Source organism: Eucalyptus grandis, chromosome 2 (assembly GCF_016545825.1).
Source record: "Eucalyptus grandis isolate ANBG69807.140 chromosome 2, ASM1654582v1, whole genome shotgun sequence".
Lineage (NCBI taxonomy): Eukaryota > Viridiplantae > Streptophyta > Magnoliopsida > Myrtales > Myrtaceae > Eucalyptus > Eucalyptus grandis.
In genome coordinates this window covers 40550573-40564124 of record NC_052613.1, presented here as the reverse complement: position 1 = coordinate 40564124, position 13552 = coordinate 40550573, and the positions used below count along the sequence as shown (strand labels likewise).

General features: G+C 39.4%; 1 pseudogene; it reads left to right on the top strand.

The window, feature by feature from the left end:
• The window catches only part of LOC104431448, a 53135-nt pseudogene extending 46572 nt beyond the window's left edge, over positions 1-6563 (top strand).
• The last annotated feature ends 6989 nt before the right edge of the window (positions 6564-13552 follow it).

Genomic DNA, 13552 nt, shown 5'->3' with positions numbered 1-13552 from the left:
AGATGATGAGCAATTGCGAAAAATCAAGACCACGAATGTAATAAGTTCACCCCTTCAGCAAGTCGTCAAATCCAAGTCTTTTCTTTATATCTACATCTAGAAAATTCATTTCTCGTCTCAAGCTTTAGGCATAGTTTATTTCATAAAAAATAATACATTTTTGGAAAAATATTGTCCACGATGTCATTTCCTAGAAAATAACAATATTTCTAATATTTAATTAAGATCTGAAGAAGAATTGAATTTCACAGTTTTGAAAGGAAAAATTGATCTAATATTCCTAGAGATACATACTATTCGGGTGTTAGTAATTTGCACATGAGTTGAAGAGTAAGCACAAGTACTAGAATCCTGAATCAAGCCTTGATGGACTCGACCTCAGGAAGAGCATTGGCATCGATCTTGCATCCATAGAAGCCCAAATCAAAAACACAGTGCTTGGGTACGTGAGGTCAAGTGCGGTACGAGGCCCCGTTGAAGTATTTGAGCATGGGCGCTAATGTTGTGGCCCTGGTTGCGATGGACTCACGCATTGGTGCTGAAGACCTAGGCACCAACATTGGGGTCCCAAACTAGGTGCTGAAGACTTGATTCTGGATGTTAGGGACCTGAGAATGAGTGTTAGGCTTTGCATGCTTAAACTCATGGTTTCTAGTCCAAACATTGATATAGTTATATTGTGAAAAATGATTTTTGATTTTTTAAAAAGAAAATTCTTATTTTTTGAATTCAAGCATAGATTTTTTGTTGACTATGAAAACGTTTTCTTTGACTCATTTTCCTAAATGATCCACGTATTGAAAAATGAGGAAAATGTTTTTATCAAAATATGTTCGCAAAACTTGGTTTTCATCATTATGGGTGCGATTCTACTTCTTCGTTCCGTCATCCTGATTAGTTGGGGACAGGCTATTTTTTACGTTTTTCAGACATGAGTCATGGGACCATAAGAGAGATATAGATAAAGATAGACCCACTTAAGGATTAAGACAAGTAGTTTTTTGATTTGCGCATCCAAGATAGACAATTACTTTAAAGTTATTTTTCCCATGTTTTAGAACACTCAAAAAGAGAAATGAATTAGCTACGGATCTTTTTACCTTAGCTGGGCTGGCTCTGAAATAAATTTTTGTAGACTCAGTTGTGGACGATAGTGTGAATTTTCGTTGCCCGGTCAAGGTTGTAACTCCATTTTCGTATGAAAATGTATCGTATGGCTTATAAGTCACATGTCGATCTCCACTTTCTGTGTTTATCTCCATTGCATCCTATTTCATCATATCACACTCTATTTTTAAATATTTGAGAATCACCGTCTACATATCAGTGTAGGGTCGGGATAACTATTGGTTTCATAGTCTTAGGCTGGGGCAATTTACGACTAGCCAATTGAGAATTCCTAGGTGTACATGCACCAGGTGCACCAAAGATGCAGTAAGGAGCCCGAATTACTAGGCCTGAAGAGAAAAATACAACAAAAATGAAAGAACTAAAGAAAAGAGCCCAAAAACGTTCACCAAAATCAAGCTTAACCGTTGAGCTCGGATCCGAATGAAAGGCCGATCCGTTATCGAGGCCCGCCCATCATTTCACCGGGGCCCAATTCACGGCTCCTGAACATCGAACGAGAAGACGCTGCGCGATTGGGCCATTCTCTCTCTCTCTGTGGACTGTTGAAGCTCGCTCCGTTCTTCTTGGAGCTTCATCTCCGGCGATTCGAGCTCCTCGATCTTCCGAAGCGATTGGCCGCGAACAGGAAAATGAGGCACCGGCTTTTCACCATCGCGTCGCGGAGTCGCGGCAGAAAGCAGCCGTCCCCGCTCGCTTCGCGCTCGTTTTCGCGGCTTAGCTCGCAATCGGATCGGTGCGTTCCGGTCATGCTTCGACTACGCTCGTGATTTTCTCCGATGTTCTCTTTTTCTCTTCTTCTTCTTCTTTTTCGTCCGTGATCGAATCGACGATCGTGGTTTCGTCGTGCAGGCCTTCGTTCGGCATCGCCTTCGACATCGACGGCGTGGTCCTCCTCGGTCACACTCCCATCGGCGGTTCTCCGCGCGCGCTCAGGAGATTCTGGTAAAGCTTTCGCCATCGCTTGCTGATATACCTGCGAGGCTTATGTCGTGCTGGTGATCTTGCCGTTTCGCGTGTTTTACAATGTTCTACGTTGCGAATGCATGTCTTTTTTCGCTGATCGATACCGAGTTTTCTGATGGACTGTAAGGGCGGGGGATATCGAGATTCGTATCTGCTATTAGATAGCTTGCTATCACTTACTTCACGTTCTCCATCTTTTCAGGAAAGTTGAAGATACGTTTCGTGTTCTTAACAAATGGTGAGTGTTCCTGATTGGTAGACTTCAATAGGTCCTAGTAATTGCTTTAATGTGTTAGTAATTTTTACTATTACATTTCTAACTTTCGATATATGTTACCGAATATAATCGTTCAATAGAATCATCACCGGTGAGTGCCGTGATATAATGGTCAAACTAAAGTTTTCAAGTTGCATGCTGGACATCATATGCTTATTGTGGTTGATTATTCACTTATCGGCAAGTATTGGTACTTTTAAGATCTAATAGTAATTGTCTTGATAATTTTGAGATGGCCTCTAGCTTATGTTTAAGTCATTCAAGCAATTTGAATCTGTGACGCCTTTTGAGATGCCCTTACCTATAATCGTTCTATATGTTACTCCCTTGAAATTAGAAATTTCGCTTGTTTTTTTTTTGGTAAGAGGTAAGAAAGGAAATTTCGCTTGTTAATTCCTGAAGAAGTGATAATTAATTTTTACTGCACACTGCTAATAGCAATGGCTGATGCAGGAGGTGGCTTTTCTGAATCCAAAAGAGCCCACGACTTAGGTCAACTACTAGGAGTCAACATTTTACCTTCACAGGTAGTTCGTCTCTCGTGTTACAAAATCTGCTTGCCCTCACGATTTTGCTTCTTATCAGGTCCAGAACTACTTTGTTTCGTTTTTCTCTCATATTTTGACCAAGATAATTTGCAGGTCATACAGGGCCACACACCTTTTAAACAACCGGTAAATAGGTAAGGATTTGTTGGATTATCTCCATGACCAATGTCCAATGAGAAATGTGGCATGCTAATGTAAATCAGGACTGAGAATTTTCGATAACATTTGCTTCTTTCATCTATCTCACTCATGATTATTAAAATCTGGGATTGTGAAATAAAATATTGTGCATGTGTATTATTAGCTTAGTAAGAATTCTCCTGTACAAGAATTATTTATAAGTACACAATTTAGTAGGTTCAAAACTGCAAAATTGGACTTTATTGAATGTACACATCTTGTATGTGTACGTGGATATCAAAGAACACATCTAATATTTTCATCTCATGTTTTTTCTTCTTGGAAACCAGGGAAATGTATTACATATATTATATCATATGAATTGAAAAGACATAGAAGAGTGCGCATGCATGTACTAACTATTCTAAGAGAATTCTGAATGGGCTTTTCTGTTTTACTGATGAATATGCTTCTCTATTTTATTTATCTGTTTCCTAATTGAGGTTTTTGCACAGATTCGAGAACGAACCTGTCGTTGCTGTTGGCAAAGGAGAACCTGCTGCTGTGATGTCCGAATATTAATACAAGTAAATATTTTTACAACTTCTCTAGGTTTGCAAATGTACCCAGCAATGTCTCAATTACTTGCTTGTGCATGCAGGTGTGTGTGTGTGTGTGTGGGGGAGGGGAAGAGAGATATAGCTTGGCAATAGGGATATAGATACGTATTTAATAAAACTGATATTGATGGTTATTACTTTAATATCTAGGTAATACATAGGAGCAAGCAAAGTTAATAAAAAGCACTCAAGTTCTCAGGGACTTGAGTAATCGCAGAGGAGCCTCTCCTTAATTCATTTTAGTTGTCTGTGTTCAATACTGTTTCACCTGGAACATGAGTTCCAACAACTTGATTCTCTTTTATTTCTCTCCGGTTGATCCTCTTTTTGGTTGTACCTTTTCTATGCAGAAATGTCCTGTCAATTGATGAGTACACTAGCTACTTTGACGCTATTGATCCACTGGCATCGTACAAGAGATGGACAACTAAGCCAGACATTGACCAGAATGGCACTTCCAATGAGATGGCGAAGAGAAAAATTGCTGTACAAACACAGAGAGTTCAGGCAGCATTTGTAGTCAGTGATTCTGTTGATTGGAGTAGAGATATTCAGGTAGTGACCACTCTAATGGATCTTGTCCTTTCTTAGATTATCTAATTCAGCTGTTGAGTCCATACTGGTCTGTTAGTCAAGCGAGTTCTAAATCTTTGAACTGATCATCAAAAGACACTAGGCTTTGTTTTGTTTGTTCAGTAACTACTCTGCAACTTTAGTTGTCATCTTTTTAGAAGTCTAGTGGGCGCTGAATTATAGTTTGAAAGAAGTGATAAAATGGAGTGTTATCATCTGTCTATCTGTCAGTGTACTTTAAAATAATTCTGTGATACTCAAGTTTGGGTTTAGGTGCTCTGTGACATATTGAGAACTGGAGGGCTTCCTGGAAAGGAGACTGGAAAGCAACCGCACCTGTTTTTTTCAAATGATGGGTATGCTATGCCATTTGTGATGTGAGTTGCAATCTTGAGTTTTTGAAACCTTAGTGGAACTAAAGACTGGCCGATGACTAGCTGACAAAGTGTAAAGGCAGGCTACTTTTCCTGCTGAACGTCTGGGTATGGGAGCTTTCAGGATTGCATTAGAAGCAATCTATAACAGGTAACATTGAGGTTTCTGCTTCTCAATGGTTAGTTCTGCATGGAGTTTGATATAATATTCTCCACAAAAAATTAAAGGTTGGCCCATAAGATCCTTGTGTAGGCCTAATTTGCCTCAATGCAGCATAGCGACATGCATTAATCTTCAATCTTATGTTGCGCATTGTTTACTTGTCCCTGTTCTGCAGAATACATCCCATTCCTCTGGCGTATACTTCATACGGGATGCCAAATCCATTTGTCTATGGAAATGCTGAGACAATGTTAAGGAATCTTATGCCATCTTTGTTAAGCAACCTAGATGTGGAGAATACTACAAACTCTGGAATTCGTTGTTTCAAAACCCTATACATGATAGGAGATAATCCAAAAATCGACGTTAGAGGTGCACGGCAGGTATATTTCTTACCAAAAGTTATAGTTTATTATATCAGTGAATTTATTTCGAAACGTAATCACCAATACTGCCAACAACTCCTTCAGGCAGGAGACCCTTGGTTTTCTATATTAACAAGGACTGGGGTATTCAAGGGAAAAGATAGTCATTCAGAGTTCCCTGCTGACTTGGTGAGTATTTGTACTCTTAACAAAATTTGCACATTTCTGTCTCTCTCACTCTTCCTCGTATGTATGTTGGGGTGAGTTGATGGTAGGTTCCTACGTATGCAAGTCGTGTTCATTCCAGCATGTTCACTTCTTTGGTTTAGAGATTTTATATCTGTGTTCCTAGTGGAAAGTCATGGTTGAGAATGCAGATCTTAGATTCCACCAGGAAAACATTAAGAAGTATAGTACATTGTGCAATCACTTAGGCCTTGTTTCGTTCACTTTGGAGTAAGAAAAGGAAATGATATCCCATTGCGACTCATCTTCGGATGGTTTTATGATTGCGGAATCAAATTACCTTGGTTATGGATTCTCTTTAAAATGCGGAATTGGATTGCTCAGGTAGAGGTGGTACTGGAATTCCTAGAAGAGAAAAACATTTGTGAAGTCTACCCACTCAGTAGTCTGAGCTTCATCCTCTTTAAATCCTACAAAACCAGAACTTTCTCTCTCCCTCCCTCCATTCATCATCTTCAAATCCTTCCCACGTGAGTTTCGCCTGCCTCTTGATTCTACAGCCCTCACATCCCTCTACTAGGCAAAATCCTTTCTCTCTCTTGCCATTGTGAAACTTGTTTGGATTCTTTATGGAGACATCAGCGACAAGTTTTTTTTTTTTTTTTTGGGGGGGGGGGGGTGCGCAATAAAGTTCCATTTACCAACTTGGCTGAGTTGCTGTCACCCCATACTTACATACCTTGATTTGCTATGCTCTGGGTGATCTGTGAATTCTAACTTGGTTGGATGAAACATGACTTAGCAAACCCTTTCCCTATTCAGCCTGGCGAAATGTCAGTATTTCAAAACCGTGCACATTTTTTGTGGGGAATTTGTCTTCTCCCTAAATTTTCCAAGGTTAAAAATGAATTCGAAAATCACTCATCCTGATCGAACTCTTTTTTGTTTACCTATGCAGGTTGTGGATACTGTTGAGGATATTGTCGACTTTATCTTGAGAAAAGAGTGCGGTTCTTGACATCACTTAGACAAAAGATGCCTTTTCTTTCTGTGGTATCTAAACAATTGTCATTATTTTGGAAGCCAGTACGATCTTCCATTTTGTGTTTTCCCTATCATTAAAAGTAACTACCATTAGCTAGTCTTCTATTGATTTTGCTCATCGTGTATGTATGACGTTCCTTGAAGGTGGTCCACATCCCATTTGAATTAGGTTAAAACAAATGAATAATTTATGGTTCTTCTTACTCTTTTCTCAATGCATGTGATGTCGATTACATGATTTTTGGGAAAGTATCCCAATGTTCTTTGTCACGTCTATATGAGAATTGAAATTGGCAAATCTGAAACCTTTATGGACCCTTACCAAACGGGGTGATGTTTGGATCTCCAAATTCAGCCGTAGTAGATGGACCTCATGTTGCATGAGATCAGTTTGAGATTGGTTGGCGTGATGTAAAACAAATTCAGAATGGAAATTGGTGAAACTAAGCAGCAACGAAATTACCAACGGAAAAGATGCATCACTTATGAAAAGAGAAAATAGTAAGAAGGGAAAAGATACATAGTTTTCATGCCCGGTTGATCCAGCGCCTCAGAACTTAAGAACAGGCTGATCATCCGAAGGATATGACGCAAAATTTTTCCGTCTTCTTACTGCCCTTTTATATTCAGTAGCCTTAGAACTTTGGGATTTCCTTAGGATGGCTCCCATGTTTCCCCAGTGATTTATCCAGTGCAACGTGGAAATCGCTAAAAGGAACAAGCTCGGTCCTGCAGTTTTGGAGAAATTCATATGCACCACAATCCAAACACACTATCTTGAGGATGAATACTATTGAAAATTACTATAAAGATATGGAGACCTAAATACAGCAATTTGAGTAGTTGTTACAAAAGACGAACTCGTATTCTAACTCTCCATCACGCACTAGTTCCAGCAAGTGATCTATCGTTCTTCTGCACTCTGTTATATCATTCGAACTCATCCAATTATGCAGCCAAAATCCCCTCAAAGAAAGATCCTGCAAACCATAAGAACCATTATTGCATTGGTTTATACATTCCTCTTAATCTCAATTCCAGGGATAATTTTTTTCGCTCAAATTTGGTTGCATCATATACTGAAATTGAGATTTTGGGCCAAATTTAAACAAAAAATAAAACTATAGGGCATTGCCAAGACTGAGACCGAAACATAGACAAGTCAAATTATAAGGCTTGAGTGAAATAACCTCATATCCATAGGTAGAAATAATTGGGACAAATTTCCATAAATGTCAGGATGTCATGTTTATCCGATGATAGACCTATTAAAATGGATTAAAAGCCTATTTTTTTAATTATATGAATGACTTAAACTCAAAATAATATGGATATTACATAAGTTCATAATTTACTCTAACTTCTGTTTGGGTATGAGTTTTTTTAAATTAAGTTAAATATGAAAGTGTTTTATATTTATAAGTCAACTTAGATGTGAGTGATGTCAAGTATGAGTCACTTAATTTATATTACATGAAAGTGAGTCAAAATGAAAAATATGTCAATATTTGAATTGGATTATTTTTCATTAGATTCAATTTAGGCATTTCTCGGATCTATCCAACGGTCTTTTCTTGTGGCATTGGAATCATTATTAATGCGACGCAAGGGCAGCGACAAACCCGAGAGTCCAAAAGTTGGGGGGGAGGAAAAACGATGTGATGGCGAGTCAAGTCGGAAGGATAAGATTTTAAACACACATGATCGTGGCCGATAGCTACGACACGACGGACTCTGCTGTTACGTTGTTTTCTCCCACATTTCAATACGGACAGGAGTCCCAGGACCATAAGAGAGATGTAGACAAGAATAGACCGACACGAGGACTAAGATTAGTGGTTTTTTGATGTGTCCATCTAAGACAGTTTAAGTTTAGGAGGATCTTAGAACATTTTCCTACGTTTTTAGAATACTCGAAATAGAAACGAATTGACAGTGGGTCTCTTATATCCTTAGTAGGTCGGCTCTAAAATAAGTTTTTGTGGACTTGATTTTGGATAGTAGAGTGAAATTTTATTTTTCAAGTCATGTCTATAACCCCATTTTACATGAAATGTTATTGAATGGTCTATAAATCTCATGTTGAAACCCAGTTCAACAATTGATCCTGCGGGCACATAGTGAGATCTACTTGATTAATGATTGAGAAGATATTGGATCACACATTTTGTAGAGCATATAATAATTTCTCATTTCAGACCTGATTGTTTTTCTTGGCCCTTCACCAAAATCTTATTCCCTTAAACCGTATTAGTCAAACAAGTGTATCATTTCAATGGGCCTAATTCCTAGCTCCTGAACATCACACATGAAGACGTGATCGAGCCTGGACAGTAGTTGAAGCTCGCCCCGTTCTTCCTGGAGCTTCATTTCCAGTGGTCGCTGGCGACCAGCTGGAGGAAGAAGCGAGTGAAAGAAAAAAAAAAAAAAAAGAAAGAAAGAGAAAAGGAAAAAAAAGAATAAAAATAAAAAATAAAAATAAAAATAGGAATTAAAATCGAAAAAATATTAAGATATTATTAAAAATTATCCATATCAATCCTAACAGTGCACCGTAAAACACCTTGTGTTCATTTTAGTGCTGAGCGACCAATTTTGATCAGACGAATTAAATTGATATAAATATAAAAAGATTTAGTACTCAAATGATTAAAAGAATATTGATAATTGGATTGGTACAATTGTAATAGATTTATAATTTTTTTATAATTTTTCCTATTTTGGCACGTGAATAAAATTTCCCAACTTTTTGAACAAATGCTTCGATCAGTACACTGCATCCTCAAAAAAGAATGGTGATGCATTTGTTTAAACGCTTACCTAACCTACCGAGCCAGCTCACTTTCCCAACTTTTTGACCAGATGCTTCAATCAGTACACTACATCCTCAAAAAAGAATGGTGATGCATTTGTTAAAACGCTTACCTAACCTACCGAGACAGCTTTCCAGCAATTGGACTTCAAGTTCTCCTCATTCTCTTAAAAAAAAAACCCCACCCCAGGAGGGAGGGAGGGAGGGAGGGAGGGAGCGTCGCGGGGCATATATAGTGCTGTCCTCCACCAGGCAATCTCACTTCTTTACAAGTCGCATATGCATTGGGTGCAAACATCATTCACCGATTGGCTCGGTTCTTCTTGTGAAGGTATATGTGCAAGCACCTACTTCCACTCATATTATATCTCGTTGAATTCCATATTGAATCATTTTGATCTTGCGCTCGGATCATACGATCAATTCATCATGATAAAAAGGTAAATGGGCTCTTAGATTGATGCTTCATAATATGTTTGTAGACTCACCACTCGCATTAAACTACCTCCACAGTATTTTCTTGATGGAGAACAATAACTATCCACAAACTCATCCGAGTTTACAGTACTTTCCTCCTCCATCGGCATGGATTGATCCAAATTCCGTATCATCCGATGACAATAACATTCCAACGTGGGTTATTGTTGGTTTAGTCATTGCTGCTGTCGTGCTTTGTGGTTTCCTTTTCTACTACTTTTGCATCCGGATGGCGAGGGCGAGGGCGGCGGAGGCGGCGAGGGCTGCGGAGGAGGAGAGGGTGAGAGCGGCGGAGGCGGCGAGGGTTGCGGAGGAGGAGAGGGTGGCGGAGGCGGCGAGGGCGGCAAGGGTTGCGAAGGACGCGAGGGCGGCGGAGGCGGCGAGGGTGGCGAGGGCGGCGGAGGCGGCGAGAGCGGCGGAGGCGGCGAGGGCGGCGAGGGTGGCGGAGGCGGCGAGGGCGGCGGAGGCGGCGAGGGCGGCGAGGGCGGCGGAGGCGGCGAGGGCGGCGAGGGCGGCGGAGGCAGCGAGGGCAGCGAGGGCGGCGGAGGCGACGAGGGCGGCGGAGGTGGCGAGGGCGGTGAGGGCGGCGGAGGTGACGAGGGCGGCGAGGGAGGCGGAGGCAGCAAGGGCGGCGGAGGCGGCAAGGGCGGCGGAGGCGGCGGGAGGCAAGGGCGGCGGAGGCGGTGAGGGCAGCGAGGGCGGCGGAGGCGGCGGAGGCGACGAGGGCGGCGAGGGCGGTGGAGGCGGCAAAGGCAGCGAGGGCGGTGGAGGCGGCGAGGGCGGAGGAGGCAAAGGTGGGGCAGCGAGGGCGGCGGAGGGGCAATTAGCAGGCATAGATGGCCCATTTATTTGTGAGAAGTGCAAGCATGGAAGAGTACTAGCTTTTTTCAATTGCAAATGCCCCGACTATGGGCACTGGACGGAGCGACTTATCTAATCTAGACAATAAATGAGACAGAAATTACAATAGTCTTTCTTATCTTATTGTATGCTTATGAATTTAGAAGCTTCTATTTATGTTTGTGTGAGAAACTTGAACGATGCACGATGATAAATCGTCTACTCTACTATACAATGTTGGAGATTCGATGCGATGAATAACTTTTGTGTTGGAGGGTTTTTTGAATTTCTTCTTATAATACATGAGCAATTTTATGGTCATCAATAAATAAAATTTTGAATTATAACGAATTTTGCATTTTTTCGTAATTTCTATACAAAATGTCGTAAATCAACCAATCAATCCAACATACATAATAAAAGAGTTCCTGCTCTTGGTGGAGAACCATTTGACAGATTTGCTCTATTATTGCCTCATACTCTGAAGAGAGTCATCAGAACTAAGTCAGCTGGTGATACCGGCAAAATAGAATTGACTTATTTTATTCAATTTTTTGGGTGGGCTTCGTACTCCAATCTGTACGGTGGGAACTATTAATCCCTACTCGAAATGAAGTGCTGAGGAAGGATATATCCAAGAAATGTTCCGTGAGTGAATGGAAGTGCGGTTGTGGCATATAATCCTGAAATCATATGCTATTGGTCGATGAGACAAAAAAAATCAAAGACGCTGATGAGGACGCGGTCGGGACAGAAATCATTCTTTTTCACGACGACGAAGACCATAAAATCAAATGCTATTGGTCGATGAGACAAAAAAATCAAAGACGCTGATGAGGACGCGGTCGGGACAGAAATCATACTTTTTCACGACGACGAAGACCATAAAATCAAATGCTATTGGTCGACGACGACGTCAAATGCTATTGGTCGATGATACAAAAAATCAAAGATGTGGCTGACGCAAGCTTTCGGGACTGAGGGCAGGGTAGTCAAAGGAAAGTGCGGAGAATTTCCCTTACTTGATGGATTTCCAAAATTATTGATACAAAGTACGAGAGAACCGGCAACAATTCATCAAAAATTAACCTAATGTAGAATCAATTTCTTCCCAAGATTAAATGGGCCAAAATCGACTCAACCCCTGTAATAACAGGCAATATATTCCTGCAATATAATCACGTAATGAAGAAATATAATGCCAAAATGATAAAAAAAAACAGACAAAAGCAAACACAACAAGTTTACGTGGAAAATTCAATGCGAAAAAAATTATGGACAATTCAAAAACTTTCACTAATCACAAAAAATAGTAAGATGTACAGAGTTTCTGCTTTAGTAATATATTAGAGATTCAATATCAATAATATAATGACATTTCATCATTGTAAAAGCGGATTAATATATATGAAGTAAGAAACCCTAATTGCGATTGGAGAAATTTGAGATAATTTAGAAAAAGTGTTCAATGAACAAAATGGATTGACAAATGAAATTGATGGACTCGCCTGTCTCGACTCGTTTGTCTCAATCTTATGACAACATATTGAAATTTGAGTCAACTCCGACGATATTTGGCCTTCGATTCTACACTGGATGTCGTAGCCCATTTCCTGTCTCCTCTGAACGAGCAGCCCGCTTTTCTTTTCCTTTGTATTTATTAACATTAACCGGGCCCCACACATGCAGACCCAACCAACATTAACATCTAGCACAGTCGATAAAAGAAAAGCATGACCGTCAATTTGATTGCCAAATAACCTATCAATAACTTATCAATGCCGTTAGAAATTTACCAACTTTGAAATGAATTAAAGAATAACCAACTCTTTGAAAATTTTACACGCATCATAAATAAATTGCAAACACTATAATAAGTCAATTTATAAACTTACCAACTTCTGCTCACTCTCCTTATCATTTTGATTTTTTTCATTTGTTGATGATCTCTATGTAGGCCCTCCAAATGTCTCTTTTCATGTGATGAAATGAAACTCATTCTATGATTGACTTGAATCAGATGGTTGAAACAGGAGGGTTGTTTTTGGAAGCCTATAAGAACAAACTATGAGTAAAACATAACTTGTGATCAAATGCTTGCAACAAGAAAAATCGAAACACATTAAGTGTTCTCGAGATCTATCTCTTTCCTGCTTCATTATAACCTATTTAGTTTTGATCCTAAAAGTTAGCAAGGGTGCCGAAATCATTTGTATACACACAAAAGAAGTGGTCGTGCTTAGAGAGAATGCAATTGTTTAGGTCAAAGACGAAATATGCGAATGATTATTTGTAAACACTTAGAAGTGTGGTTAAATAATTTTGGGGGAGAATATGTCTACCATGTTGTGTGCAAAAGGTGTGAGAACGGCTATTGAAAGAGATCTAATAATTATTTAGTGTATAGTGAGATAACCATAGGAGGAGTCGAGTCCGCGCAATACAAAGTTCTTGGCAGTTGCACTATTGGCTGAAGTAGTGAATTTCAATCTAATGGGCTGTTAGAGCTAGAAGAGAAAGCATATCCTAATTGAAACTCTATAAATAGCTTTTGTAATTTCTTTTTCCCTAAACTCTATAAGTTTCTTATTGCAAATTAACAGTTTAATTGCATATAAAAAAATTAAATAAGGTGCTAGTTCTAGAAAGATAAATATTTTTATATGCATAAAAAAACACTTCACCCCTTCTTTTATGTATTTAGACCTAAAATATGGATTGCCATGTCGGAGGTGTCAAATTTTGTAATACTACAGTAATGTGACTTGCGAGCCTTGTTAATAATTTAAATGATTTTGCTAAGGACAATGAAAAAAATCATTAGTTTTGAATTTTTTTATGAGAACTTGAGACGGAGTTCGAAGCTTTACACTATAATTTAGTTTTTAATATTAGAGTTGGATCGAGTCTGATGCAAGTATATATATTATATTGAGTTGAGTGCAAGCACGAGATTGAGAAAACCGAATTGTCATATTTCCGAGATAATTGCACAATCTTTCCTAAAATTATTATACCGAAATTTCAAACCTATCAAGGTATAAAATTTTAAACTGAAA